The following is a 26371-nucleotide window of genomic DNA, read 5'->3' as shown; positions in this document are numbered from 1 at the left end:
ACAATCTTTCAAGCAACTCTTTTCTTGTTACAAAACAACATAAACTATCATTTTCAACATAATAAGAGAAAGAAGAGAGTAACCAACCTAATTCTGCCAAAAGGTTTGCTAACTTTAGTTGGGGATGAGCTGCCCAATATCCACTATCTTTTCTCCCAAAATTCCACTAAAAATGTCAACTCCTACTAACTTTTTCCAAACAAGCAAAATCTCCAAGAAAGGAGAGTGGGTGATTACTCACTAAGTTTGAAAAATCTTGCCTAAGAAGGCCTCTCACACACTTCCCAACTCCTTGGGTGAGGTGTGAGTTCCCATTGGTCGCCCTTCCCAAACTCTTACACACTACCAAAATTGGAAAGGGAAAAGGTGGAAGAAGATGGGGAAGAGAGTTTGACTCCTAAAAGGAAGGTTCTCTATCCTAGGGAGAACTTTCTAAGTTCAATTTTCGTGCATCTTGGAATTATCACTTTTTGAAGTGACTTCATAGTCACATGGGAGAAGCCACATGTTGCAAAACACCCCTAACCCATAGGTATACCCTTAGGACCTTTGGAAAAGCCTAAAAACTTACCCTAGGAGTCCATTAAACCCTTTGGAAACCCCACTGAAGTTTACCTACGGGTCAAGCATGAGTTGACCGCTCCCATGACTCCCTACCCAAGACAAATTTGGGACCACACTCATGTTTTTGAATGGCTTTGGTAGAAACAAAACTCCCTCCAAGAGACAAGTCAACTCAATGACACTTAATCAGCACATGTGTCAAGTGACACAACAAAAATAAAATATAAAAATCACACATGGAAAATTGGTCTCTTGAAGGATTACACAATTACGTATAAATTAAATTTTACATTCAAGCATTATACACATCACAAATAAAATACATTACAAGGGGCGGGGTGTTGTCTCTCCAAATAGACAACTCCCGGCTTAACAAACGCACATTGGTCTAGGCTTGATTCTCCATAAATTCCATGGTCACATGGATAATTTCCTGCGCATCTCAATTAACACATTAGTAACTCCAAATAATCACAATTATTCATAATCAAATACATGGATTCTATTGCAATCAAACACTCATACATTAGGCAACAATAATTCAATTCCTCATTTGTTTTCACTTTCAAATTTCACATAAGCAAACAACATAATTTCCCAAAAATGAACCATTCATAAATATGCATCATTTTCTTTCATCAAAATAAAATCCTGCAAATTTCCAATAATGACATTCACCATCATAATGTAAATTCCATTCTAGAACATATCTAAAGTTTCATAATCATCATGCATGAAATAAAACATCAACAATGTTAGCGTGATCCAAATCATGGGATCATATAAGTTCTAAGTCCATAAAGCATAAAATGAAGCATCCATAATAGTCTCAATGTGCAAATAACTGAAAATGTCAAACTGAATCGGGGTAGGGCCTCACACTTTCAACAAGTTGAAAGTTGTAGTGAAAACAATGGCAATAGTGGTAGATTTATTCAAAGGCTTGTTGATTTGAAATATAATTGCTAAATGTATTTGGATGTAATTTATTTCTATTATTTGTCTTCGGACATGTAGTGCCGTGGTCAAAACACTTCGTTGGTGAAGTGACCACCATGGTTCAAATCCTTGCCGGGCCTTTGTGCTCGCAAGGCCTTGTGCCTTCGCTGGGCCGTTGTGCTCGCGGATTTGAACAAGTGAAGTGTGGGGATGAGATCCTCGTTTGTGGCCTCACTGGTTCATAGCTCCAGAAATATACACATATTTACAAAAAAGGGTGGGTTGATACATGATCGCACCCTTATTTATCATCACAGATATCCTAAGTACATCTAAAACAATCACTAACATCATCTTTAAATTACTTTGTTTGTTTAGGAGTTATTTTTGACTTTATGATTATTCAAAAATTATTATTTATTATTTATTTGTTTATTAAAAAATATTTTTACTTATTTAACAATTTTTTATTTTATTTATTTAAGAGTTATTTTTTATGTTAGTTTTTTAGTAGATTTTGATTGTATTTTAGGTTTTTTAAGATGGTTATGGTATATCATTTTATTAATGTCAAGACAATTGGTACTTTTAGCAAGTTGAGGGTTGTAGTGAAAAAATGATTGAGGCTATAGATTTATTCAAAGGTTTGTGGATTCCATGTAGAATTGCTAGATGCATTGAATGTAATTTAGTTCTACCATTTTATTTTGACCATTTTATTATAGAAGTTAATAAATATGGAATTGTGTGTGTGAAAAGTTGATTTTTTTTTTTAAAGGTAAGTGCTATCAGCTATGAGGATAGCACCCTATATTAATAAAAGAAAATAAATACATAGCTATGCTATCACATATCCAATACAAAAATCTCTTCAACTAAGGAGAGAGCATAGCTACAATTCGAACCCGACTACAAAAATCCCTAGAAAATACACCCCAAACTGCCCAAACACCACTATCCTATTCCCTAATTCTGTCTAATCAAGCGAAGTATTTCCACTACTGCATCCCCTATATTGAGGAGATTGGCAATTGACCCCTCCGAAAGCCACCAATCATCCGAATCTAGGAGTCTCCTGAAATTGTTGAGGTTGTTGCTCAACACACCTACCTTGAAAGTGCACCAAGCCTCTCTTGCGAACAGGGCCTTTCTTCTCTGCTCTGCTCTATGAGCCACCTCTCCATAAACCTCCTCTTCCTCTCTGTTGTCTGAGTCTGTCTCCTCTTCCATGTCCTCTTCCAGCTCCTCTCCCTCATATGCTTCCCCCTCTTTCTCTCCTTTTGCATCCATTTCCTCATCTTCATCACCATCAGACTCCTCCTGCCCATTTCTTGATGATTCCTCCATATCAGATGTAGAAGAAATATTATTGGCAGGCTCAAAATACAACTTCAGGATGCTCTCCCTGACCCCTTCTCGTAGTTCAAAAATTGCATCCACCACGACATGGATGTTCACCAGGTTAACAAATCCTTGCATCAAATTGACACCTTCCACCCGTGACTCCAGGATATCCACTATGGGAGTGATTACCACTCCATAAACAAGCCCATCACACCAATGACGATATAAGCTCAAGGAATAATCTACCAGGGAGATAATTTCCCCATAGATTTCTTCCTCCAACATGAACAGGTTGAGGCATTGTCGCTTCAGAGAGTTCCCACAATTAACACAACTCAGACCCACAAAAGGCGGCATTTTGGCTATCCAATAATAATACATCTATCTCTATCTTGTTCCTCCTTAAATAGAATGCAGACTACTGGAAACATCCAAACTCCCATTCCAAAGAAATCTTATGGGATCTGCGCACTACTCTCTTAACTGCCATCACATACTTCGATCTGCCAGAGGTATGACTAACTCGTACCTGTCACCGTCACTTTCTGTAGACTGGGAATTACGAGGAGCCGAAACATAGTTCTAATTTCCCTTTTATCACTCAACTATGCCACCTATGGTTTGGTTCATGAGAGGCATTAACATCAATCAATGTCTAACCAACCCTCGTATGAGTCTGTAGCGTCCTAAAATTGTGACACTTGCAATTTCGACTGCATTTCGGTCTTCACGATGGCGACGCAACACGCAACCTGAATGGAGACCCCGAAACTTGCTCACGACACTGAAAACTGCATTTTTCAAGTACCCTAGCCTGAACCTCCTTGCACCCTGATGTCCCAGGAGGTGGGACCAGAGCGCCCAGCGCCCTGGTCCCTCAGGACCAGGGTGCCCAGCGCCCTGGTCCCCAGGACCATGGCGCCCAGCGCCCTGGTCCCTGGGTCCTATTTTGGGCCCAGTCTCCTAAGGGGCTCGGGTCTTTTTGTTTGCAATTTGGAAATTAACTTTCCCTGGTCGGCCTAAGGTCGGGAAAATCAGTCTATTAGCCCTAAATGACAAGTATATAAATGACATTTTCCTCTTTCATTCGATATATGATGAAAAAGGCGTGGAAACTATACTCAAGTGTTCAAGCATTCAAACATTCTTTCAAGCAATTGATCATTTCAAGTCTCCATTCAAGGCTAAGTGTTGCATTCAAGACAAGGATTCAACCATTGAAGAGGAGATCACATACAACATATTACTACAACATACAACATACAACATCTAAACCTTCACACATAAGGATACAAACATCCTTAGAACAAGGTATTAGTACTTGTTTTACAGTCATTTACATTTACAACTTTTGCTCATTTCTTGGTTAATTCCAAAACCTGGGGTTTGACCTAAAGGCAAACCCCCAATCCCTAACCCCCCAATCGTCTTCGCTTTTCTGTGTGTAGGTTGCAGGTACGCGGCTGAAATTGAAGATCTGGAATCCTTGTGCAGAGACGAACAGATCCCCCTTCATTTCGCGGATTTTTCGGAGGACCGTGGCGCCGGGCGCCATCGTCCCGACAACTTTTGCTCAAATTTGTAGGACAGCGCCGTATCGACATTTTACTACTAATTCCAGGTCCGCAGCTTCATCCTATAACCCGAACTCAGTTTATAAGCGAATCTTTATGACTTTCTATGCATGCTTAGCTTAATTTCCTTAACAACATTCTTTACAAAAGAGGGTAGCCTTGCTTTCCTAACCCTTGAAATTCATTTAGCATCCAATCTTGCATTGCGTGGGATTGGATCTTATGAGTTTCAACCCCTCTTTTGAATGTAAAGTCTCTCCCCTAAGTGAAAAACCATCGAATCCTAGCGAACCTCCCTTTTCTCTCCTCGGAGTCGGAAGAGGGGAGAACAACTAGGGTTCAATCGCGATTTTTCCGCTTTACATTTTGGTGAACCCGACGTGAACATCCTTTCTGATTTTTCATGCTTAGATCTGAAAAAAAAAATTGATTACATTTCCATGTTTGATCTTTTGCAAAATTTTAGAGGTGATTGCATAAAAACCCTAAAATTTCTTTTTAGTAATTAAGCTTGTGAAATTTTTAATGGTTAATGCTTGTTTCAGATCTGTCTTTCTATTACAAATTATCAATTCATATCTATGCTTTAATTTTGAAAATTAAGTGGTTAAATGTCAAAACCCTAATTTTTGAAACCCTCTTAATTCAACCTTTGTCCGACAATTTGACTAATCAAAACATCTCCAAATCAGCTGTAACTTTGGATTCTGCAATAAAATCACAATATCCTTCATCCCTTAAAATTTGGAAAAAAGTTGCGAGGACCGTGTTGCACTCCGAGCGCCATCGTCCCCGACATTTTTTCCAAAATTTCGGGAGCGAGATCTTGCTGTATTTTCCTGCTAAAATCCAGAATTTTGGCTGATTTTGTCAGTTATAACACTTTCAAAATTACAGTCAAAGTTGGTCTAGAGATTGCTTGGTCTAAGGCTTCTAATCATTCAAAAATCATTGAAATTAAAATTTTGTGTCAAAATTGCGTTTTTATTATCATAAATCTGAAAATTGTGTTTCAGTAATTCAAAATTTCAGTGCTTTATTCAAATTCTTGCATTTTGTGACCTTTGAAATTAAGTGCTTAATTACAACAACTTTAATTTCCGCTTTCAAAATTGAATTTTGCGTGAAATTGAGTCAATTTTCAAATTTCAAAATTTGCATTGCTCTTGACATTCCCTCTAAAATCATAAAATTCAAAATTTCAGTTTCCCTCTCTTTTTCAAAATTCAAATTTTGCATTTTTTCGACAATCTTGATAGGGTTCAATTTTGAATTTGCAACTTTAATTTGACCTATCTATAGATTGTAAAATCACTCAATTTTTTCAGATTAGCTCTAAAATCATCATACCTTTCATCCCTGCAAATTTCAAAAAAAGTTGCAGGGACCGTGTTGCACTCCGGGCGCCACGGTCCCGGACATTTTTTCTGAAATTTCGGGAGACTGTTGTGATTGCATTTAACAGCTTAAATCCAGAAAATTGGCTGATTTTACTGAAAATTGCTACCTCTAAATTCAAAATCTTCTCTCTCTTTCTAGTGCATGAGTTTTACAACAATAAGCCCTACTTACACTATTCCCGTTAGACGAAGCCTTAGAATTAAGTCCTTCCGAGGTTTAATTACTGAGGAGATGGAACCTAATTTGAATAGCCTTTTTAACGAGGACATGGGTAATTCCTCTAATCCTCCTAATGATGAAGAAGCTCTCCATGAGGTTTCTGTAGAACAACTTTCGAAATTGGATAACCAATTTGACGATTTTCGACAATGGATGTCTCAAGAATACCCTGATAGTCAAGCTCTTCCTTTAATTGAGGGTCTAAAACGTATGCTTCAAAGTGATAAGAATGGAATTGATATTTTGCGTGGTATTGCACACATTGTGGATTCAAATGTGATGCCTATGAAGAGTTGTGCCGAAACCTTAGGTTATACACAACCTCCTACACAAGACAATCATTCTATTCCTTTGACGACTTCTATTGCTAGCATACCTACTTTTACATCAAACATAATGGCTACTTCTACACAAGACATTCCTCCTGTGATCACCAGTCATGGGGGCAACCCTTCTTCTTCAATTAACCCTATTCCTTCATTCAATCCGATTTCTTCATTCGTCCCTTCAATGAGTGTGCCTATTATATCATCACAAATGAACATGACGCAAGGGGGCAATTCATTTAATCATTCTATTCCTCCTTGTAGTGTTCCTCCTGTCCAATCATCTCCTATGATTAATTATCATAGGGTCCCACCACCTTACTCTCTACCTTCTTTCAATAACATAACACCTCCATCTCAATCTAACACATCTAATATGAACTCTTCGACTGAAGCGACCATTAACAATCTTGCACAAACTGTCTCTTCTTTACAGCAACAAATTGCCTCTATGAATCAATCTAAGTTTAGTGTGCCCACATTTGATGTTGCGAGCCCACTTTCTCTTGACATTGTCCGAGCTATTCCTCCTAAACATGTTGAAATCCCGCATTTGGAACTTTATAATGGTAAAGGAGATCCTCTAACACATGTTAAGACTTTTCAAACAATTTGTACTGATTTTGCTTATGACCAAAGGTTGCTTGCAAAACTGTTTACTAGAACATTAAGAGACAAAGCCCTACAATGGTATTGCTCGTTGCCTTCCTATTCTATTACTTCTTTCGAACAACTTGCAAATGCTTTCATTTAACAATTTTAAAACAATATAAGTCCTAAAGTTACTTTGATTGATTTAATGCATTGTAAACAAGGTGTTAAAGAAAAAGTGACTGATTTCATTGGTAGATATAAGCATTTGTATGCTCAAATTTCTTTTCCAGTGCCTGACAATGATATTCAAAGAATCTTTATTTCTAATTTACAAAAAGATATTCGAGACAAACTTTTGTTTTCTGAGATTACTTCTTTCCAACAGTTGTGCGCCACTCTTCACAATTATCAACTGACTGTGAGTCAAATGGAACAATCACATCCTATGGCTCCGAGTGATAAGGGTGATAGCAGTCAACAACCATTTGGGAAGTTTAAACCGAACAGAGATTCCATCAAATTCAATGAAAACATCATCAATAACAATGTGAATGCAGCATCAGGTGTGCCTCCTATTTCTAAATTTTTCAAGAAAGAAAGAAAGTATACTCCTTTGAATGAATCATTGCATAGTATTATGAATAAGTTATTGGAACAAAATGTGCTTACTCTTCCTCCTATAAGACAAATTGATCCTGCAAAGATTACTTCACCTTATTTTGATAACAAAGCCTTTTGTCAATTTCATCGTCAGCCTGGGCATGATACTGAAAAATGTTTTTCTTTAAAGGGTAAAATTCAAGATTTGATTGATAATAATACTATCTCTGTTTCTGGAGTGAATGATAAAGGCAACACATCTGTAGCTCCTCCTAATCAAAATCTTCAGATTTTCACTGATCCATTGCCTTCTCATACCTCTAATGCGATTGAGACTAATGATTCCTCTCTCTCATCTGATGGTCTTGTGTCTATGACCCGGAATGTGATTAACTTTGTAGAGCAGCAAGAAATCCCTGAAGAACCTTCCATCACATTTGATTCTAGCGAAACCATTAGGGCACCTGATGGTCCTTTATACATAGTTGCAAAAGTTAAGAATACACCTTGCCGTGGAGTGCTTATTGATCCTTCGTGCATGGTTAATGTTATTACTGAAGAATTCCTTTTTACTTTGCAATTGAATCAAGTGATCTATGACAAAACAGATGTGATTGTGAAATTATTTGATGCATTTTCTTCTCCTGCAATTGGTTCTATTACATTGCCTATTGAGGTCCATAACAAATCTCTTGATGTGAACTTTGCTATTATTCCATCTTCCGAACAATTTCGTGTGAAGCTTGGCTATCCTTGGCTATCTTCCATGAAATCTATTGCTTCTCCTATTCATAAGTGTTTGAAATTTCCCCATAATGGTGAAGTTGTTACTGTCAATCATAGTCTCTTTAAACCAGCTGAAAGAACCTCTAGTGTTCCTCTTGATTACTTTTGGCCTAAACAATTCCAATCTCTTCCTCCGCGAAGTGATCATCTTTTCAAATCTTATCAAAAGTGGAAAACAGATATGATCCTATCTCTAAGTGAACCTAGAACACCTAAACTTGACATTCCTATCATTCTTGAGAAGGAAGTTCTTCCTTTGAAAGATAAAACTAATGTCTTTCCTCAAGAAGATTCCCAACCCATCCCTATGGATGTGACTATGTCTATACCTAATAAAATTCCTAAGAGTAGACCTATACCTCCTCGTCATGATGGACTTGGTCTTCTCCCTAAACCAAATATTCCTCCTTTATATGGAGCAGTTCCTCCTCCTTCTTTTTATAGAGAGAAGAGACCTTCTTCTTCTCCTATTATCCAGCCTAAGAGACCACAACCTAAACACCCAAGTGCTAAGGATGAGAACATGCCTCCTCCTCAATCTTCTTCACTTCCTACTAAGACTAGACGAAATCGTTCTGCACGTGAACGCCGACGAAAGCGTCGTCTTAGAGCTCAGGCAGCTGCTTCTCAAACTTTGCAATCTCCAAAAACACCTTCAACAAGCATTATTCCATTTTCTCCTCAGCCGGACATTCAGCCTAAATCTCCTAAACATAAGATGCATGATGGTCTTGATCCTGTGCGAGTTAAAGATCCTATTTTTATAAATCTTGATGATGATATAGATGAAAATGTTACTCCTCTTGCTTCTGATAGTGAATATGAACTTGTTGATGTTGATAACCATTTATCTAACGAATTTTCTAAAGCACTTATCCTAGCTCCTAGACAAGAACAATGTGGCTCGGAACATGAACATAGCCCTTGTTTGGATCTTGTGATAGCTCCATCTGCTGTGTTGGATGTTCCTCCTCTAGCGTGTTCCCTGCCTTCCCGAAACATTGATCAGCAAGATCGGGGGGTAGATGACGTGCTAGACTAGTTACATTAGCATAGTAGACTCTCTTCCCCTCTCTTTTGTTACTTCTTCTATATGTTATTCTCATTCTTCTATTTGTTGTCCTTGGTGTTGTCTACTTTAGGACGATGCAAAGCATTGAGATCTCTCGATCTCTCTCATGTTGACTCAAAAGACACATGTGTTCCCTTCTTCTAGGTGACCTTCCTTGATTGGGGAATGAAGAACAATTATGCATACATACATATGATATATATACATGAATTATCATACAGCATATTGACCTCGAGGAAAGCGAGGTCACCTCGTGCTTTGTGTTTTGTGTCTATTATCCTTGGGTTTATCTCACACTTGGGGGCTAAATCCTTGCGATAACGTGCTCCTTTCCTTTCTCATTTCTTATGTGTATCACTACATTAAAGCAATCACCCCCGGTGAGGCGTGTGCGATCGCTTTAACGTAGGGGGGCATACATCCCGTTCATATCTTTTCAAGATACTTGAAAATTTCTTGGCAAATTTAGCTTTGCCTTGAAAATTTTTGATATCTCTCTTGCATGACTCATAGTGAGGGAACCTTACTACTGACAGTCATGGTTCTCCCTCGTGATCTTCCCTTTTACTTTGTCAATCGAAGTCATAAGATCCTTAGTCCACTGGGGGCTCGGTGTATCTTGCCTCCTTGACGTGGTGAAAGTCTTTCAATGTTGTTTCCTTGTACTTTACCGGAAGTATGAGCATACATACTCCCGCTAAAGTGGGGGCTAAATGTAGCATCCTAAAATTGTGACACTTGCAATTTCGAATGCATTTCGGTCTTCACGATGGCGACGCAACACACAACCTGAATGGAGACCCCGAAACTTGCTCACGACACTGAAAACTGCATTTTTCAAGTACCCTGGCCTGAACCTCCTTGCACCCTGATGTCCCGGGAGGTGGGACCAGAGCGCCCAGCGCCCTGGTCCCTAGGACCATGGCGCCCAGCACCCTAGTCCCCAGGACCATGGCGCCCAGCGCCCTGGTCCCTGGGTCCTATTTTGGGCCCGGTCTCCTAAGGGGCTCGGGTCTTTTTGTTTGCAATTTGGAAATTAACTTTCCCTGGTCGGCCTAAGGTCGGGAAAATCAGTCTATCAGCCCTAAATGACAAGTATATAAATGACATTTTCCTCTTTCATTCAATATATGATGAAAAAGGCGTGGAAACTATACTCAAGTGTTCAAGCATTCAAACATTCTTTCAAGCAATTGATCATTTCAAGTCTCCATTCAAGGCTAAGTGTTGCATTCAAGACAAGGATTCAACCATTGAAGAGGAGATCACATACAACATATTACTACAACATACAACATACAACATCTAAACCTTCGCACATAAGGATACAAACATCCTTAGAACAAGGTATTAGTACTTGTTTTACAGTCATTTACATTTACAGCTCTTGCTCATTTCTTGGTTAATTCCAAAACTTGGGGTTTGACCTAAAGGCAAACCCCCAATCCCTAACCCCCCAATCGTCTTCGCTTTTCTGTGTGTAGGTTGCAGGTACGCGGCTGAAATTGAAGATCTGGAATCCTTGTGCAGAGACGAACAGATCCCCCTTCGTTTCGCGGATTTTTCGGAGGACCGTGGCGCCGGGCGCCATCGTCCCGACAACTTTTGCTCAAATTTGCAGGACAGCGCCGTATCGACATTTTACTGCTAATTCCAGGTCCGCAGCTTCATCCTATAACCCAAACTCAGTTTATAAGCAAATTTTTATGACTTTCTATGCATGCTTAGCTTAATTTCCTTAACAACATTCTTTACAAAAGAGGGTAGCCTTGCTTTCCTAACCCTTGAAATTCATTTAGCATCCAATCTTGCATTGCGTGGGATTGGATCTTATGAGTTTCAACCCCTCTTTTGAATGTAAAGTCTCTCCCCTAAGTGAAAAACCATCGAATCCTAGTGAACCTCCCTTCTCTCTCCTCGGAGTCGGAAGAGGGGAGAACAACTAGGGTTCGATCGCGATTTTTCCGCTTTACAGAGTCAAATCTAGGATCTCATTTAGAATGGCTTCCAAAACTACCGTGTCTGCATCCTCTTTGTTGAATATGATTGTACTAAGATCCTTATCAATCCCAACATTGGCCAAAACATCTACCACCTTATTTCCTTCTTGAAAAGTATGTTTGAGTTCAAAAGAGTTAATAGATCCCAGAAGCTTATTAATATAAGGTATCCACTTACCTAGTTTCCAATTTTGAAAGCTAGATTTTGAAATACAGTTAATGAAAATCTATGAGTCTCCTTCAATGATGCTTTTGTCATACCCTTTTTGAACACATAAGTCCAATCCAGCCACCAATGCCCTTATCTCTACTTCATTATTTGTGGCAAATCCCGAACTCCCAAAAAAGCCTCCCATCAATTGTCCCGAGGAATCTCTAATGATCGCACCAATACCTGAAATCCCAGGATTCCCTCTGCTCGCTCCATCAAAATTCAGCTTCACCCAATCACATTGTGAAGGAATCCATCTAACTAGCTTCCTATTGGTTTTGGAAACTGGAGGGCACCCCAAACCCCAGTCCTTGAGCGACCAATTGCGTTCCATATCCCTGTCCCAACTACAATACTTGAATGATTTAACTTTGGGGGGCTTGCTATTAATCACTTCTTCAATTGCCACCTTGATTTTGAAAATCACCTCCTCCAATGAAAGACAAGATTCTTTGAATATCCTTATGTTCTTCTCCTTCCAGATGTGCCAAACTAACAAAGTAGGGGTAATCAGCCATAATCCACTCCACTTCGAATGACCTGCTTTAGGCCATGCAAGAAGGAAATATTTAAGGAGCTCATTTTTAACCGAAAAGAACTGCAATTTATCCATGAGCCAATCCCAGCATGCATCTGTAAAGAGACAATGAAAGAGTAAATGATTAGCTGTCTCTTCACTCCCTTTGCACATAACACACCAACTCGGTCTTGAAATCCCAATATGCTTCAATCTATCACTAGTTAGAATTTTGCCAAGTAGTGAAATCCACATAAAAGATCCAACTTTAGGAAGACCAATGTTGTTCCAACAAAGATAATAAGGCCACTTGCTTTCTCTCAATCTGTGATGTTGAATCTTGTACCCCAATTTCACACTATACTTACCCAATTTGGAGGCAAACCAAAATATAGTGTCCTCTTGTTCCGACTGCAAGACACATCTATTTTTTAGAAGATCTGCCAACTTCAAACACAACATTCTCTCTCCAATATCAATAGTTTTCCACCCCAACACCCCACCATTACTCAAGCTGTCATCAACATAATCTTTAACAAAAAGGCCTACCTTGCTTTCAACCTTTTTGACCCATTCCCGTTCTGCAAATAAGTCACCAAGCACCTGCTCACCTTCCCATGAGTCATGCTAGAACATAGCCGTCTGTCCATTGCCAATGCGCCAAGAAATATGATCGGTAATGATGTTTCTGCAGTCCCACAAGAAATTCCAAGTCAAAGAACCTCTAGCAGCATCGGCTATGGTAAGGATCCTATTCGGATTCTCCAAATCCAAATATTCCATCCTAAAGAGTCTACACCATAACTTGTTCGGATGTTCATACATTTTCCAAGTCAATTTCGTCCCCAACGCAAGGTTTTGAAGTTCCATCTTCCTCAGCCCTGCTCCACCTTCTTCCTTGAGAAGGCACATGGTATTCCAGTTGATTAGGGGAATCTTCCTCTAACCTTTGGCACCTTCCCACACAAATTTCTTGAGAAAACCATCCAACTTCCTCCCAACCATATGCGACATCTTGAAACAAGACATATTGTAAATCAGAATAGCCAAGAGGACAACTCTGATCATAGTCAAACGTCCCGTTTGCAAGAGCCATATGTTCTTCCACTTATTAGACTTCAATTGGCATGAGTGAATCACATCTTCCTAGATATGACTCTGCCTGCAACTAGAGCTGATCTAAACCCCTAAGTATTCGATGGGGAACACCCCAATTTTAAACTCATTAGATGCATCTTATATGTATTTGTATCTGTATCTGTATCTGGAACACCCTATGTGGATTTGTATCTTTATCTGTATGGGGAATACCCCATGTGGATTTGTATCTGTATCTTAATACACAACACTTCAATTAAGTCATTAGATGCATGTTTAGTAAATTAATAATGAACAATGAATAATAAAACCATTACAAAGCAACCTATTGCCTTCTAGCAGATGTGAGTTTAGTCTTGCTCTCATATTCCTATATGCAACACCAGTGACTAGATGACACCTAAACGAAGGATTTAATCTATATGAGTATGAAATTGAGCTAAATGTGATGAATACTAAGAGGGGGGGTGAATTAGTATGCCTAAAAACTTAACCAAACTCTTAAACAAATTTACTGCAGACAGATGTAGTAGTTTAAACAATAAATCAGTTAAAACATAAACAAGCCAAATAGCCAATAAAGCATTCACCCACAGAAGCACAATCACCATAACACAAGATATTTTGACGTGGAAACCCAAATAGGAAAAACCACGGTGAGTAAAACTCACAAGTCAACTATCTGCAGAATAGTAACCAGACCAGTTAAGGTCAGACTAGTTAAGGCCTTACAATGTTCTTCACCAGAACAAATCCTGTTAGGAATCTAGATATCTATTAGGAGATAAGTCTTGTTAAAGACTACCCTGTTAAAGGATTTCAGATCCACAACTAGGAACCACCTTGTTAGAGGATTTACAATAGGCTTGGCTGGGCCTACCCGGTTAGGGTTTTCAGACTTGTCAAAGAGATTAGTAATCAACAAGTGAATGATATAGAAAGTAGCACAAAATGCTTAATTATATCCTTGACAGTTCTTTATTAATGCATTGCAACATTACTTCAGTCTTCTATCCTTTGCATTCACAATCTCTATAGTGAGATACCTATTTCACAAAGACCTAATCTTCTCTACAATAGTCGCACAAAAACCAACTCATAAAACCCTGGACATGATGTCCTCATTTACGAATCTGATTTCATGTCGGTCCAATAAGATTAGACTACAATTTCCTAGGTACAGTGCATCTAGACACATTTGGTAACATGACATAGAAACACCGCCATAGTGTTGGTGGATGATAACTCATCACACATTACAATTATACTGGTTAATAAAGTATACCAATTACCGGTTGTCAAGTGAAGATTGCAAAAATGGAACATAGTGTTCTGATCAAATGATTAACTGCCGCTCAGGGTCTTCATTCCGCTTGAGATCTTCATACCACTTGAGGTCTTTGGTCATGCTTTGACCGGTAAGCATCTTTTGTAAAACACCGATAGTCTTCAACAAACAAAGACTATACAAATTAATGACATCGATACCAGTTGAAACAATTACCGGCTGAGAATAACTCATACATCAAGTAAGTGTGTGTCCATCAATGATAATCACAACTAAACAACATCAAAATATCAACAATCTCCCCCTTTGGCATTGATGGAAACACTTAGGAAAATTTTGACATCTAAGTGCTTACAAAACAAAAATAGATGCCATAATCAAAATTACTCCCCCCTAAGCATATACACTACTTCCTTTTGCAAAAATTACAAGTATGTGCATGAGATTATTAATACTACTCCCAAAATTTCAATAATACTCCCAAAATTTTAATTGTGCGCTACTCCCCCTTTGCCAACAATGACAAAGTGATGCAAAATATGCCCTTTTTTCATAACATAAAAACAGAGTATATGTTCATGCCAATAAAGAGTAAAACTTCTCAAAAAGAGATTTAAAGTTTTGTATAAAAAATTTCATGTCTGAAGACCATGACTCGAGAAATGAGGCAGCAATTTCACTTTTGGTCTTCATCTGGAAGGCTAATTCTTCCATTGCATTGATGGTGCTGAGCTCCTGTGTAACAATAATAGCCTCCAAGTTTAGGAAACACTTCTGAAGAACCTGCAATTTTGGTAATAGGAGCAACTGGAGCTCTTGTAGATCTCGAATCCAATTGCAAATCTCTGAGTCAAGCTTCGCAATCTGATGCCGGTGAGTATGAAAAGTTTGTCCATATAATGTGAACAGATCATAGGGTAGTTTGAAGTTGCTGATATATTTCTGTAATTCCGATTGGAGTTGAGTCTTCCGTTTTAGAGCATCTTCACAAAATAGGTGAGGTTGACAAATTTTACTCAAGAGTAGGTAACCTTCACTCATAGCTGAACTTATATCGTCTTTTTGCTTAAGAAGTCATGTCCTGTCTTCATCTATTTGCTTTACTAAGGCAAGTTTGAGTGCCTTTTCATGGTTTTTCTTTGCAGTGACCTAGGCAACATCTTCCAAACATTGTACCTGATCATCTACTACTGTGCAAAGAAGTTTGAGCTTGGCTAGTGAGGAATCAATACTGGGGAGATTAGTACCGGGGATTAGATTGGAAAGGGTGTCAACAACAAACTGAATGACATCATGTTTGTTCTTTCTTTTTCCTTCGTTCTTCCAATCTCTCCTGCGCTAGTTGAATACTCTATAGTATCTCAGTCTCATCAACCAATTGAGTCAGACATGCAAGAGTCAAATTGGTGGGATTGGTGGGATCAACCTTCTTGGCTTGATCTCTTGTTGCCTTAGGAGTATGTCCTCCTTCCTTTGCCTTGACCTCTTCTTGTCTTTTCTTCTCCTCTTCTTCTTTTTCTTGGGCTACCTTGGCAGCCTTTACTTTCTCCTCTTCCACTCTCCTCTTATGCTCTTCTTTCTTCCACTCTTCTTCTTTCTTTTTCTCCTCTTCCTTTTTCTTCTTTGCTTCCTCCTTCTTTTCTTCTTCCTCCTTCCTCTTCTCTTCTTCCTTTCTCCTCTTCTCTTCTTCCTTCTTTTTCTCTTCTACCTTCTTCTTCTCTTCTTCCTTATTTTTCTCTTCTTCCTTCTTCTTTCTTCTCCCTTCCTCTTCTCTTCTTGTCTCGCTTTCTCCACTCGCTCTTTCTCTTGCTTTTCTTTCTTCGCTTTCTCTTCTTCCTATTTCTCTTTCTCTGTTGTCTCATCCTTTTCAGGAGTGATATCCTTAATATCCAGTGTATCAACATCAATAGGTTCATTTTGTTCTACCATGCTTTCACCCAAACTGTCAAAAACTTCATTTGGTTTGGCGGTGGATAGGTCAGGCTCTTGCTCAGCTAGTCGATTAGCTTTGGATACTTTTTGCATTTTGACAGCTGCCTTAACCTGCAGATGGGTGTCTTTTTCCATTCAGATTTTTTGCCTCCGAGTAACTGAAGTCTTCTTCTTCTCATGATGAAGATGCCTTTGTACTTATCAATAATCTCAAACAATTCTGAATTAGAGACATCTGGAAAATATTTAGGGAAAACTTTCTCCCTGATGTCTTGTTCCTTTTCAATGGCAATGCGTCACTTATTGTCCAAAGAATCATACAAAGATTTAGAAGTAACTGACTTAATATCGGAAGGTGACCGATCAGTAACACATAAATATTTAATAAGTTCTTGTTCAACATCCTCCTTTTCAACATTATTGAAATCATCAAAATATTCTTTTAAATCAACAAGAACTTTTCTTCTAATATTCTTTATGGTTCTTTGACAATGTGTCATAGGTTTGTAAGAGGAAATGTCTAAATTTATCGGTGCAAAGGTTGCTGGTACATTACCGGTTGACTTCATCTTCTTTCTTGATTGCCTTGTCATCTTCATTTCTACCTCCGGTTCAGTCTCTTCTGATTTCGGTGAGTTATTCGTAGTTTTCCTTTTCCTTTCGAATACCTTTGGCGGAATAGCCTCCAGTTTATTTTTGGCTGTTGACCTCTTGGTCACTTTAGAACTAGCAGCAAATGTAATTGGTGTTGATGCCGATGGCACTGCTTTACTCTTTTTCTGTTTCGGTACCTCATTATATTTGATCCTCTCTAAGTAAGTACCAGTCCTCTTCATCTTGGGATCCAGTGGTGAAGCAAGTAGGGTAGAGGCATACCCTGTCAGTATATCATTTACCACTTTGTACCCCATAGGTTCAACTACATCTTCTCTAGGTTCGACCTCTTCCATTATGTAGTGATTTGTTTTGATTGTAAAACAGATGTCATCTTCGTATTTATTAACTAGAACACCAAATATTCTCATTCTTTGATTCATCTTTAGTTTGAACATCAAAATATCTGTTCAGAGTCTCCGAATATGCAGTTCCCACTACTTGCATACTCTCCTTTATTTGTCTGGAAACCAGTAGGTCACTTGACCATTGAACATCATCGACTCTAGGAAAATATCCTTGAAAGTAGAAAAATAAACTGACAAGCAGTTGACCAAACTTAAACCTCAGATTTTTGTCGAATTTGATAGACTTCAGGCTATCTATGAGTTGCTTCTACATACAGGTACATAATTCACATTCTGCATTCTCCTTGATCATCCTGTAAGCGGCATGCATCGCAGTTGTAGGAACATAACTCATTCTGCTAGCATAGAATATTCTCTACCCAATTACCATAAATACATATTTCACCAAATCATCTTTAATGGTGTTGATAGTCATTGCCTGATGATCACTCACAGAGCTGGTGAGCTCTATCATTTTGGTTTTGGTGATCTTTTGAAGAACGAGGACTTACCCAACATTGCAGAAACTAGTCATGACATGAATTGCCTCTGGTGCAATATCATGGGTTCTCTCAATGTACATCGTATCACCATGAACCCTACTAAGGATAATCTGGATGTGTTCTTCTGTAAATTCTTTGAGAAAATATACTGCATTATGTAATTTCTTCTTCTCTATTATGTTGTATTCAAGTTTAATCTTTTTATCATCTCCACAGAATAGACTCAGCTAAGAGTGAATCACTAGGGACCCTCGGTCTTCTAGTTTGCAATCAATATATCCTGAAACATTGCCTTCGACAATAACTCCGGCGGGTATTTGAGATATGGCATTATATTTCATCTTCTTTTTAAGAAACTCAGGTGCATCCTCAAGTTAAGTAGAACTAGAAGGAATTTTAGATGCAAAAGCCATATCTAGAAGATTCCAAATAACAAGAATGTTTCAATGAGAAATACCTTCACACTCTGAACTAGGGTTTGCCATTGTCAAGCACAACACACCTCTTCAGAAGCTTGTTTACCACTTTGACTTCCATGCTAATAGTTTGAAGTGGTTGCAAGATCTTGTGCAAGATTCCTTTCAAAATTCTTTTAAATTCAAGATAAATTGCTCTGGTTGTGTTGCTCAAGCTTAGAAAAATTCTTCTTTGAAAATAGGTAAGTAAAAATGATGACAAAAGTCACTTTTAAACATGATCCCACCTACCATAATAAATGCATCACCATTAGGGCTCAAACCCTAATTTTACCTTTTACCGCTTCATTTCTTATGTCAGTTGACAGGTAACAAATAACTTCCAGAGTTGTTCATAACAGTGACCATTAAATCTACTATATCTAGCCACATTGTTTTGAAAGTAAGGATAGTTATTGTAAGCCTTGCTCCTACATACATTGGTAGTATGTCCTTCTTTAAGACAGTTAAAGCAAACAGGTTTAAACTTTTGCTTACCTTTACTCTTGTTGTTATTCTTAGGTACTGATTCTTTTTTTAGTGCATCACTCTTGGTTCCAGAGGTCTCACCTTCCTCATATCCAGAGAAACCAAGTCTAGTGGTATCCTTTGATGGCTTCACCGAAACCATCTTTTTTTCCAACTTAGTAGCACTCCGGTTGAACTTTGCAAGTATCTCCTTTGATTCAACAAGTTCCTTGGAAAGAGCATCATTGGTTTTCATCAAGGTTTCATTTTGAGAGATAGCTACATTTAGGTCTTCTTGTATTTATTCTTTCTCTACATTACCATCTTGCAGATGAGTGGTGATGGTTCCTGTGATGCTAAAAGTGTGGTATACAAGAGGCATACACATATAATGAGACAATAAAAACATAATTGAAAAGCTTAATTGAAAACTAGATTAGAAATGCAAACCATAAACCTTCCTTGAAATGTCCCATTTTCCTCTATTCTTGAGGACCTTGAAGGTGTTGGATTGATGGGCTCTCGGCGAAGCAATGACCTCCAAAGTGGAAACTCAAGAGTTGAGTAGCTATTTGATCATGATTGACTATGGAGATTATATGAAATGCATGATGTAAGAAACTAGATTAACATGCTATGATCAATTCCAAATCTAATTACTAGATAATTGAAATGCAAATTGCCTATAGTAATGATGCCTAAATTTATATGAGATGGGGTCCTTATTGCTCCAAAATTGGGGGATATTTATAGAAATTCCAAGGCCAAAGTTGAGGTGGCAGGAATTGACGGTCCAGATTTGATCTGAAGATATCAAGGGCCAAGATTGAGGAAGTTGGAGAAGAGGCTGGAGGAAGAGACACTTGTCATCTCTGTGGTGACAAGTGTCAAGGAGCCTTACTCATGAGAGGGCAAGTGTCCAAGGGAGGAAACATGTGGAAAAAGTGCCATGTGTCTCAAGGAGAGAATATCCACACCATGCGAGGTTAGGATAAGGAGGTTAGGATGTGCAAGAAATGATAGGGTTAGTTAGACCCAAGATTAGATTGAATGGGTTAAGTTAGGGGATGGTTAGGTTAGGTGGTTAAAGTTAGGAGCCATGTGCTCATTTGAATTTAGAAATTCAAATAATTGAAAAATGGCAATTAATCTCAACAAACTTGAGTTTGTTAATCTTAATTAGGGATTAGAAGAATTGATTAATATGGGGAGACATTAATTAATTTAGAATTAATTAACCAAAGGGGGATACGAGATGAACTATATAAATAAATCATTTAGATTTATTTACTAGTAGATGAATAGAGAAATTAATTAAATTGCTTGTGAATTCAATTAATTGGGAAGGGGAATTAATCAAATAGTTGCGTATTTAATTAACTATCTTCATACCATTTTTAGGTGTATACATTTTGCCCCTCTTTGAAGCGATGTGTGATAATGCGTTGGTTCAAAGAAAACTTGATTGATGATGTTCTTGATATTGATTTTGATAGGATGCAGATTCGATCTTGATTTGAGGTGGATTTGGTTTCGATATGATACTGATTTGATTTGGAGATGATAAATCTCGATATGATGCGGTTTCAATTTTGGAGATGATAAATCTTGATATGATGCGGTTTCAATTTTAGAGATGATAAATCTCGATATGATGCAGTTTCTATTTTAGAGATGATAAATCTCGATATGATGCCCCAGATTCTGATTGATAAAAATGCGGTATGATGATGCCCCCTCGAGAGATCAATTGAGATAATTGACCTTTGGAGTTTTTGGATCTTTGCAAAATTGATGTCCCAATAAACTAATGGATGATTCCTGCAACTGTGGTTGATGAAAGTGCAAGTTCTTCGATCACTTTGATGTGGTTCTTGATGTGATGATTGATAGAGTTTGATTGAATCGATAGGATTGATGAGATCGAGATCAAGTTTGGTTTCAGGAATGGCACCTCCTATATAAGACAAAGATGATCAAAGCATCTGGTTTCAGGAACGATATATCCTGTATAAGACTTGATCAAAATGTTTGGTTCCCGATTCATCTTATATAAGACATGATAGAAAGGATCAGATGAGATGGATTGATAGAATTGATAAGATTGATTGGATAAAGAACTGATAGTTTGTTGATATCATGTTGTAGGAAGATACATATATGCTGATGTGGGTTCATTTGAGGGGGTAGCATAAGATTCACATTGGGTTTTTCTAGATTTTAAAAAAATCCATACGCCTCCCAAAAAAATTTATTAGCGTTTTCGCCAGATGGGTTGGGGAGAAAATTGCATTTTTGAGATGGGTTTTTCGATTAGTGAAATGGGTTTTTCGGATTTTAAAAAAAAAATCACTTGAAACCCAAAAAAAAATAATTATTCATGCATTAAAAAAAAAAAAAATTAAAAAAATAGTTTTTTGAAATTTTTTTTTGGATTTTTGCGAAATTAAGGGAAAGGTGGAGCGGTGGAGGCGAAACCCCACCAGTGCCACCATCGACATTGCCGGCGCCGCAGGCGCCATCGCGGGCGCCTTCGGTGCCACCACAGGCGCCGTGGGCGGTGCCGCCTGCGCCACCACAGGCACCTTGGGCACGAACCCAAGGGGGTAAAAAAAAATTATTTTTTATTTTTGATTTTTTTTTATTTTTTGATTTTTTTCGATTTTTTATTTTTTTCTATTTTTGATGATTTTTTTTTTTTTGGATTTTTGATGATTTTTTTTTTTTAATTTTATTTTTGATGATTTTTTTATTTTTTTCGATTTTTGATGATTTTGATTTCTGCTCCGCGTCTTAGTGGTCACACTGATATGGGACATTGATCCATTCATGTACACATCTTTTTGTGATGAGATATTGATGATTCCAGTGATGTATATTTTGTGATGTATCTCCTATATGTTGTGATATCATTGTACATTGGACATTTGATCTTGTTTTGATGATATGATATGCAGTCGATCCTATTTGCTCTATATGACCTATGAGATGATGGATGTATTCTATTTGATATATGATTATGATGTGCAGTTTACTTTCATGATGTATGCTTGATGTATGTTTTAATTCCTATATGCTTATGAATTCTAGACGATATATATATGATTATGTAGTATTTACATGATATATGCTTTAATTCCTATATGCTTATGAATTCTAGATGATAGATATATGATGATGCAGTATTTACATGATGTATGCTTGATGTATGGTGATGTTTATAATTTCTATGTGATGTATGTGCAATGCAATGTTTTCTATGTTTATGATATTTTTATGATTTTCTCATGCATGTCAATATGAGATGGATGTAATGCAATACAATGCAATGGTGATACCTTATATGATTTGAGATTAGATGAATGCCATGCAATGATCTTACTAAATGAATGAATGATTTGATGCTTTAAATGAATGATGTCTTGGTATGTAATGGTTACATGAGATGAACTAACTTATCATGCAGGATGAATGAATTGATTATTTTTGTTATTGTCCAATATACTCAATCACATAATAAGAGAGATAACACCATGTTAGCTTTGGCCTTGGAAAAGATGAGCATTGTGATCCCATGCAGAATGAAATGCAAATCTATCTTTAAATGCAAATGCAAAATAAAACGCAATGCAGTGATCGAACCGGTCATGGAGTCATTGCTTTGTTTCATCATTGAGCCTTTAAAATGTGGGAAGTGAGTGCAAACATCAATGGTATAATTGAACCGTGATGACCTGAGCACTACTTTCCTGGGTTTTGATATTGCAAGTTAGCACAAGCATTGAGGTATAATTGAACCAAGATGACCAGAGTGTTGCTTGCGTAAAACAAGCAGTATTAACCATTTCTATATGCAAGTCTGAAATGTCTTCCATGATACTCTGATGATCATGTCCTTAGACAACTTCACACATATTAATGATTAATTTACAGACAGTAAACAAGATAAATATCATGTTTCTTCCTCGTTCCTCTAGCCAATGACATCCTAGAGCTACTTAGAAATCATGATAGCAAAAATCCAAATAAAATAGTTGAACCATTATTGCCAAAGTGTTAAAATCATGAGTCAAGATATATCATCCATTGATATGTGTTTTGTCATGTTTAGATTGATATCTGATAGTTAATGGTTTACAATGTGGTCTTATGTGTAATGTTGGATGTATCTCAGTTTTTTGCTTGACCAGTGTTGTCCAACTATTGTTCTACCTATTTGATTAAGCTCAAAATGATCTAAACTTTTTGCCCCTAGCCAGGTTCAGGATTTTGCCCCCAGCCTAGAAACAATCTTTACTATGATATATACAATGATCCAAACCATGACGAGAAATCACCTGGGATGCTTGCGTATGTACAAAGGCTTTATGATGGATATGAACAATACAGATGGAAGCGAAAGCAAGTGGAAGAATGTGTGAACCAATAGATGGTAGAGCGAGCTGATAGATAGCACCTGTTTGCTAGGTTTTTACTATCTATTTTTATTGCACTTTTCCTCATACTTGATTTTTTGTTGGTTTTTTATTTTGCTTTTTCACTGTTTTTGGATTTTTCTTCTTTTGCACTGTTTTTGGATTTTTCTGATTTTTCATTGTTTTTGGATTTTTTAGACATAAAACTTCTATAGATGCATGCTATTGATGGGTTCCTCGAGCTGATCCCCATCTTGTGTTGATAGCTGATATGCTCCTAACCCAAATATTGTTGTGACCACCAATGGACTTTTCTCGATCTGACTGGTTTCAGGGATTTTCCTTTAGTACTAGATCAAGTCCCCATTGGTAGAAAGGCCAAGATGTTGCTAAAGCATGAAGTTCTTGTGTTGGTGCCTGAATCAAATTCCCATGGATTTGACATTGTTTGCACGTTCTAGCTATCTGAAAAGAATCTCGTTCCATAGTCGGCCAATAATAGCCCAAGCGTATGAGTTTTTTCGAAAGAGTAAGACCACTTGAATGAGTGCCACAAATGTTGTTATGGACTTCATTCAAGGCCTTCTCAGATTCTTCTTGTTCGAGACATCTTAAGAGAGTACCATCTAGACGTCGTTTAAATAGGGTATCCACAACAAGAGTATAATGGGAGGATTGGCGAATAGAGTTTCTCTTTTGGTTCTTTGATAGGTCAAGACGTAAGGTGTTATCTTTCAGGTATGTGTAAGTTTGGCCATAGCGGGAGGAATCATGTCCAATAAGTTGACAAAATGGCTTGGGAATCAGGACAATTATGAAAAGGATAAAACAACTCTTCAACCAGGAATTCATAACGCTCTTGATTTTCTTATGTTTGTAATAGAGAAGCAAGTGTTGCCATGACATCTGCTGCTTTGTTATCATTTCTTGGAATCTACTCAGAAGTGATTTCCACAAAGTACTTCTTGATATCATCCACCATCTTTTTGTAAGTCATCAACTTTTCATCTTTTGTTTGATAGTCATCATTGATTTGATTAATGACAAGCTGAGAGTCTCCAAAGACTTGAAGTTGTTTAATGTTCCATTATGTAGCCATTTTGATAAATAGAATGTCTGCTCCTGATTTATGTTGTGTTCCATTGTTGATGCTACATTTTGATAACGGGTTCCAAATATTTTTTCCTTTCTAGTTTTGATAGAGAAGTTGCTGGATGTAGATCAATTGTGTCAATGATAACTGTTGGCTCCATTAGGATAGATGATTTCTCTTGATAAAATTCTGGTAAGGTGTCAAATCTCCCATCTTCTGGTGCCTCGAGGAGGTTTTCACTGTTAGATGCATCTTTTATTTTTACTTTTTCTTGATCCAATGTTGCCAATAAATGGTTTTCAGCATTAGACCTGATATTGTTTTCTTGATTTTCACTTTTGCGACTAGGAGATTTAACACCCACTTGACCTGAAGACACGTTAGCGGAATCCCTGGTGAAAGTTGTTGTGGGTTTGATTTTATTAAGATATAAAGATATGGCTTGGTCATTTGACAAGGTGTCAATGGCAGTATGTCCTTCATTTTCCCAGTCCATAGGTTCGAGATGAATTAAGGATAAAGGATCCTCATGTTGGATTATGTCAAAGATATTAGAGGTCATGATAGAGATGTCAAGGCTTTCAGTATGTATTTCCATCTCTAGAAAGGTACTCTCGTCAGAATGACCTCGTGCAAGAAGCTCCTGAACATCCTCGATTAAGTCCATGTCAACTGAATGTGATTCTAATTCAAGTGGACTAGTTTCTAACATTTGTCCTGCATACATGTGAACTACATCAACACCTACATCTGCTTCTTCCCTTTCAATTTCAAGTTGCTCTTATTTGTTGTTCCATGATAATGAATATTCTCCATTTTCTTGATCTCTTACTTGTATTTGTTTTTCCATGCTTGATAGAATTGATGCAAATGATTGTTCTTTGGATTGTGTGCTTGAATATGTTGCCTCTCTGTTATGTGAAACTATGACCTCTTGAGCCGGTTTTAGATTGCTCCAACACTACAATGGATTTGAGTTTGCTGAGATAGTGATTTCCTCCCCATTATAGGGAAACTTTAGGTACTGACGGCATGTTGATGGAATAGCTTGCATGTCATGTATCCATGGTCTTCCCAAGAGTATGTTGTATGGTAGTTCCAAATCTAGGACTTGGCATGTTGTGTTTTTCTGCAAAGGTCCCACTCCGATGGGTAATACCACAACTCCTTTAGAGGAATTCTTTTCTTCATTATGTGCTTTGATTTTGATCTTTTTCAGGGGATCAACTGCATCTTCTGAATAACCTAGAGCACAAACAAGACTCAATGAGAAAATGTTTAAGCTAGCTCCCCCATCTATTAGGACATGTTTAACGAGCGTTTTATGAATGAGGACTTCAATTTGCAAGGAAGCGCTATGGGGATGTTGCAATGAATCAATGCTTGGATATGAAGTAGATGGGTTTTGAATAGGATCCTCTAAAATAGGTTTGATGGCCATTATGGATATCCCTTGGGGAACATCATCTTTGGGTGTATTGTTTGGTGAGGATGCTATGGAAGGTTTTTGCACTTTTTTAAGAAGTGTAAGAATAGATGCCTTTGGAGAGTTAATTTGCTTATGGGGGGATAAACCATTGCTAGATATAGGTGCGTGATTGTGATCTTTCTCATCCAAATCTTTTAAGGATCTTTTTAATAGTTGCATAAAAGAGTCATCTTTCTTTGGATATGTATTTGAATCCCTGTTAAGTTTTGACATGGTTGGATTTTGATTCTGGACTTGTTTGATTTCTCTAATATGTTGGCTTGTTATGTGTTCTTGTCTTTTGCTTTGGTATGCCATGTTTCTATGATCTTCAGGTATTTCCAATGTTTCAGCGATCTTATGTCTCTGCGCTTTAATTAAAATGGGCATTGTGTTTTGAATATTTTTTGTGATTAAATCTTTCTTAATGTGTCGCAATAAGTGATCAATTGTTGAGGAAATGATTTTTTTTAAAGTATTTGCTTGTTTGCAAGGTTTTCGAT

This window comes from Cryptomeria japonica, chromosome 4, assembly GCF_030272615.1.
Source record: "Cryptomeria japonica chromosome 4, Sugi_1.0, whole genome shotgun sequence".
NCBI lineage: Eukaryota > Viridiplantae > Streptophyta > Pinopsida > Cupressales > Cupressaceae > Cryptomeria > Cryptomeria japonica.
This window is presented reverse-complemented; position numbering follows the sequence as displayed.